The following is a 6,760-nucleotide window of genomic DNA, read 5'->3' on the forward strand; positions in this document are numbered from 1 at the left end:
TACCGGGTATGCCATTTAGAACCGAGATGAGGAGAAATTTCTTCACTCAGAGGGTGGTGAACCTGTGGAATTCTCTACTGCAGAAGGCAGTGGAGGCCAAGTCATTAAATATATTCAAGAAGGAGTTAGATATATTTCTTGATGCCAAAGGGATCAAGGGATATGGGGAGAAAGCGGGAACACGGTATTGAATTAGACGATCAGCCATGATCTTTGTTGAATGGTGGAGCAGGCCCGAAGGGCCGAATGGCCTACTCCTGCTCCTATTTTCTATATTTCTATAAAGTAACCAGAACAGTAGTGTTTAGTATAAACTAAACACTAAACAGGGTGCTCTTGAGCATCAAACCACACTTGTTGGCCTTGAATCACTCCATAGAGCACTTTTCATTTAAACAATACTGGATCACTTTTACAAACTGAAAATGCTGAAAACACTCAACATCTGTGGAGAGAGAAACAGAGTTAATGGGTTGAATTTTATGTTGTGGCGATGGCTGCTAAAGATGGCGGCCCACACGTAGGGGTTTTATTCCGCGGAGCCGTTGCGATCTTGTATGCGGAGGCTCATTTACATGGCTGGGGCGAACCGCCCCTCCCCCCAATGACGTGGAGGGGGCGGGCGATCTGTCCCCGGCAAGGGCGTCCGGTGCTACTGCACAGACGCCGGCGCCATTTTTAGAGGGCTTCCAGCCCTTACATTTAGTTTAAATATTTTCAGGGAAAGTGCAATTAAAATGATTTTTAAAAATTACATACATGCTTCCAGCCCCTCTCCCACTACCCCCTCCATTAACAATACACTCATTCCTTGTCCACTCCCCCCCCAAAAAAATACTTACCTTGTGGATATACACCCAGTGCATACTGACCTTCTCCTCCCAAAGTTCACAAACTTTTAACTTTACCCCTTCCCACCAAAGCCTCCACCAATCAGAATAGTTTGACCCCGCTCCCCCACTCCCACACTGTGAAACTTACCTCCTCCCCCTTCCCCACAGGTGTTGCGCCTCGTTTCCCCGGACGGGGATTTGAAGGTGCGGCATTGCCGGCCGCCAGGATGAAGATCGCGGTGGCAGCTCAGGAGGCGACAGGAATGTCATTAACTCAGGTAAGTTAATGAATCTGAATATTTAACTTACGGTCCCGTTGCCGAGCAGCAACAGGCCCTGCTGGCGTCGAGGTCCATGGCAGGCCTCAATCAGGGCAATCTTGATGCCCCCTCCCCCGCCACGGATCCCGATGTCGAGGCCTCTATAAAATCCAGCCCAATGTTTCAGATCGATGACCTTCCATCAGAACTGGAAGAATTAAGATATTTAACTGTTTATAAGCAAGCTCAGAGGTGGGGAAAAAGGAAGGAACAAAAGGGAAGGTCTGTATACTGTGGAGGGCTGGTGTGATTAAATGACAAAAGGGATGATGGTACAAGGCAAAATGGGGGTGGTAACCATCATTGAAATATAGAATGATGCAGCATAGAAGGAGGCCATTCAGCCCATTGTGCCTGTGCTGACTCTTTGGCAGAGCTATCCAATGGGTCCCACTCCCTTGCTCTTTCCCAATAACCCTGTAATTTTTTTCCCTTCAAATATTTATCCAATAATCTGTTGAAAGTTACTACTGAATCTGCTTCTACCACCCATTCAGACAGTACATCCAGATCACAACAACTAGTTACTGACACTTCTGCCACTGGAAACAGTTTCACCTTATTTACTCTAACAAAACAATTCATAATTTTTAATAGCTCTATTAAATCACCCCTTAACCCTCTCTGCTGTAAGGAGAACAACCTCAACTTCTCCAGTCTCTCCGCACAAACCTCATCCCTGGTTCTTTTTCTTTTTCTCTTTTCTTTCTTTTGGGCCTCCTTATCTCGAGAGACAATGGATACGCGCCTGGAGGTGGTCAGTGGTTTGTGAAGCAGCGCCTGGAGTGGCTATAAAGGCCAATTCTGGAGTGACAGGCTCTTCCACAGGTGCTGCAGAGAAATTTGTTTGTTGGGGCTGTTGCACAGTTGGCTCTCCCCTTGCGCCTCTGGCATCCCTGGTACGATTCTAGTAAACCTCTTCTGCAAATGCTTGAGATCTTTCCTAAAATGTGAAGCCCAGAGTTGAACATAATACTCTAGCTGTATTTTACAAAGGTTTAGCATAACATCCTTATATTCATGTTCTATTCCTCTGTTAATAAAATCAAGGTCTTACCCTGCCACCTTCAAAGATTTGTGTTCCTACACTCCCAGGTTTTTCTGTTCCTGCATCCCCTTTAAAATTGTACCATTTAGTTTCTATTACCTTTCCTCATTCATCCAACCAAAATGTATCACTTCGCACTTCTTTGCATTAAATTTCATCTGCATAGCCTTTTGTCTATATCCTCCTGAAATCTGTACTATCCTCCTCATTGTTTACTTCATTTCCGATTCTTGTATCATCAGCAAACTTTGAAATTATGCACTGTATACCCAAGTCCAGGTCATTAATATATATCAGTGCAGGAGGCTGTGTTCAGAGAGGTCAAAATGGGAGTGGGGTGGAGAATTAAAGTGCTGGATCACTTTATGTTGTTGTTCACAGTTGTTACACGAATGGCTTTGTTGAATGATAATTTTCTTTAATCCACTGACTGGAGATCTGAATTTATTTTTTTAAAAGACATTTAAAGAAGAAAAATGTGGGATGGTCACCTAGTTTGCATTACTGTATCCTACACTGCAATGCTTGTGAGGAGGGAGACAAAATGTCTGCATTTCCCAACAAGAACCAAGACCCAGGAAGTTTAAAGGAACTTCTTGTTCTTTTCAGCAAGCAGAGAAATACTGCTAACTGCTATGTTTGAATGACTGAGTGACTGTCATGTGACAAGCTCCTTTCTATCTGTGGTTTTAAACATTTTCTGTCCAGCAGAGGAGAAGCAACTGGACTCTGACATGAGCAGACCCTAAGTGGGATCCCTCTCTCTCCATTCCAGCTTGAAAGCTTTCAAATCCTGCTCTTGGCTGATCACCTTTGCATACTCTAGCTGCAATCAAAAACTCCGTTGGAGGAAATCATCCACATTGCTATCTGCAAGAGACTCACCAAACCAATCATCTACCTCTTTAAACTGAAAGCCTCAGGACCACTGCATTCAACTAGAAGTCAAGCGAATTACCAAACTCCACAGACTATATACCTTTTTTATGGACTCTAATGATTCAAGCAATCTACCTTTCCCCACTCTGTAACCTATTTCTGTGTGTGTAAACGTCTAGTGCGTGTGTGAGAGTGAAAGTTAGCGCATTGTTTATGATTTTATTAGTTTGGTTTAGGTACAATAAAGTTATCTCTTTATTTGTTAACTCAAGCAACCCTGCCCAATTGGTTCTTGTTCTGATCATAGCAAGTAAGTAATCAAACACCTACTGAATTGGCCAGTACATTCACTTTAAGAAATAATTAAACCAGTTGTGGTCAAGAGGTAAGCCCTTCAACCCCTCCTCACTTGACCGTAACACAGTCAATTGGAAGCCATGCTGTATTGTAGCTACTGCAACTACAGGCCAGCCAGTTTAACCTCGGTGGTGGGAAAGCTTTTAGAAACGATAATCCGGGACAAAATTAACAGTCACTTGGACAAGTGTGGATTAATTAAGGAAAGCCAGCATGGATCTGTTAAAGACCAATCGCATCTAACGAACTTGCTGGAGTTTTTTGACGAGGTAACAGAGAGGATTGATGAGGGTAACACGGTTGATGTGGTATACATGGATTTCCAAAAGGCATTTGATAAAGTACCACATAACAGGCTTGTCAGCAAAGTTGAAGCCCATTGAATCAAAAGGACAGTGGCAGCAAAGTTACAGTGGTTACAAAGTTGGCTGAGTGACAGGAAACAGAGAGTAGTGGTGAACAGTTGTTTTCCATACTGGAGGAAGATATTCAGAGGTGGTATTCCCCAGGGTTCCTACTAGGACCTCTGTTTTTTTGAAGTATATTAATGACTTGGACATGGCTGTACAGGGCACAATTTCAAAATTTTCAGGTGACACAGAATTTGGTAATATTGTGAACTGTGAGGAGGAGAGCCAGTGAAGACACGATGGGCCGAATGGCCTCCTTTTGCACTGTAACGATTCTGTGATAGCAATAGACTTCAAAAGGACATAAGCAGACTGGTGGGGTAGTGAACATGTGGCAGGTGAAATTTAATGCAGTGAAGTGTGAATTGATACATTTTGGTAGGAAGAATAAGGAGAGGCAATATAAAATACAGGGTGCAATTCTAAAGGGGGTACAGAGAGCCATCAGGGCCTCGATGGGACAAATGGCCTCCTTCTGTGCTGCAATCATCCTATGTTTCTATAACAACAATTTCCACAAAAGTTTGAGAGCACAGGCAATGGGGGATATTCAAGAATCGGGAGAGAATGCTTGTGTTGTTTGAGAGCACTGGGAAAGGGCTCAGAATCTGGCAGGAATGGGAAAGGGCACTGCTAGTATAGACGGAGAGAGAGAGAGATGGAGAGAATCCTGAGATAGAGTCATAGAGTTATACAGCACAGAAACAGGCCCTTCGGCCCATAGCGTCTGTGCCGGCCATCCAGCACCTATCTATTCTAATTCTATTTTCCAGCACTTGGTCCATAGCCTTGTATACTATGGCGTTTCAAGTGCTCATCTAAATACTTCTTAAATGTTGTGAGGTGTCCTGCCTCTACGACCCCTTCAGGCAGTGTGTTCCAGATTTCAACCACCCTCTGGGTGAAAAAATCTTTCCTCAAATCCCCTCTAAACCTTCTGCCCTTCCCTTAAATCTATGCCCCCTCATTATTGACCCCTCCACTAAGGGAAAAAGTTCCTTCCTATCTATCCTGTCAATGTCGCTCATAATTTTATATGCCTCAATCAGTTCCCCCCTCAGCCTTCTCTGCTCTAAAGAAAACAACCCTAGCCTATCCAGTCTCTCTTCATAAATGAAATACTCCAGCCCAAGCAACATCCTGGTGAATCTCCACTGCACCCTCTCCAGCGCAATTACATCCTTCCTATAGAGCAGTGACCAGAACTGTAGACAGTACTCCAGCTGTGGCCTAACTAGCGTTTTATATAGCTCCATCATAACCTCAATGCTCTTATATTCTATGCCTCGGCTAATAAAGGCAAGTATCCCATATGCCTTCCTAATCACCTTATCTACCTGTGTTGCTGCCTTCAGTGATCTATGGACAAGTACACCAAGGTCCCTCTGACCCTTTGTACTTCCTAGGGTCTTACCATCCAATATATATTCCCTTGCCTTGTTAGTCCTCCCAAAATGCATCACCTCTCACTTCTATAAAGGTCCATTTGCCACTGCTCTGCCCATCTTACCAGCTCATCTACATCATCCTGTAATATAAGGCTTTCCTCCTCACTATTGGCCATGTGAGCCGCATGGAAGATGGCAGGATCCCCAAAGACACGTTGTACAGCGAGCTCGCCACTGGTATCAGACCCACCGGCCATCCATGTCTCCGCTTTAAAGACGTCTGCAAACGCGACATGAAATCCTGTGACATTGATCACAAGTCGTGGGAGTCAGTTGCCAGCGTTCGCCAGAGCTGGCGGGCAGTCATAAAGACGGGGCTAAAGTGTGGTGAGTCGAAGAGACTTAGTAGTTGGCAGGAAAAAAGAGAGAGGCGCAAGGGGAGAGCCAACTGTGTAACAGCCCCGACAAACAAATTTCTCTGCAGCACCTGTGGAAGATCCTGTCACTCGAGAATTGGCCTTTATAGCCACTCCAGGCGCTGCTTCACAAACCACTGACCACCTCCAGGCGCTTATCCATTGTCTCTCGAAATAAGGAGGCCAAAGAAGATTTACAACACCACAAATTTTCGTGTCATCTGTGAACGTACTGATCAGACCTCATATATTCACGTCTAAATCATTACACTATAAACAGCAAGGGTCCCAGCACTGATCCCTGCGGTACACCATCGGTCACAGGTTTCCACTCGCAAAAACAACCCTCGACCATTACACTCTGCCTCCTGCCACTAAGCCAATTTTGGGTCCAATTTCCCAAATTGCCCTGGATCCCATGGACTCTTACCTTCTTAACCAATCTCTGATGCGGGATCTTATCAAAAGCCTTACTGAAGTCCAGGTAGACTACATCAACTGCTTTACCCTCATCTACACATCTACTCACCACCTCGAAAAATTCAATCAAGTTAGTTAGGCACGATCTCCCCCTGACAAAGCCATGCTGACTATCCCTGATTAATCCCTGCCTCTCAAAGTGGAGATTAATCCTGTCCCTCAGAATTTTTTCCAATAGTTTCCCTACCACTGATGTTAGACTCACCAGCCTGTAATTACCTGGTTTATTCTTGCTACCCTTCTTGAATAATGGCACTACATTCGCTATCCTCCAGTCCTCTGGTGCCTCTCCTGTGGCCAGAGAGGATTTGAAAATTTGTGTCAGAGCCCCTGCTATCTCCTCCCTTACCTCACTTAACAGCCTGGGATACATCTCATCTGGGTCTGGGGACTTATCCACTTTTAAGTCCACTAAAACAGTTAATACATCCTCCCTTTCAATGCTAATTTGTTCAAGTATATCACAATCCTCCTCCTTCTTCTCTACACCTACATCTTCCTTCTCCATAGTGAACACAGATAAAAAGTAATCATTTAAAACCTCACCTATGTCCTCCGCCTCCACACACAGGTTGCCATTTTGGTCCCTAATGGGCCCTACTCTTACCCTGGTTATATGGGAGACCTGA

The sequence above is a fragment of the Heterodontus francisci genome, chromosome 14 (assembly GCF_036365525.1).
Source record: "Heterodontus francisci isolate sHetFra1 chromosome 14, sHetFra1.hap1, whole genome shotgun sequence".
Lineage (NCBI taxonomy): Eukaryota > Metazoa > Chordata > Chondrichthyes > Heterodontiformes > Heterodontidae > Heterodontus > Heterodontus francisci.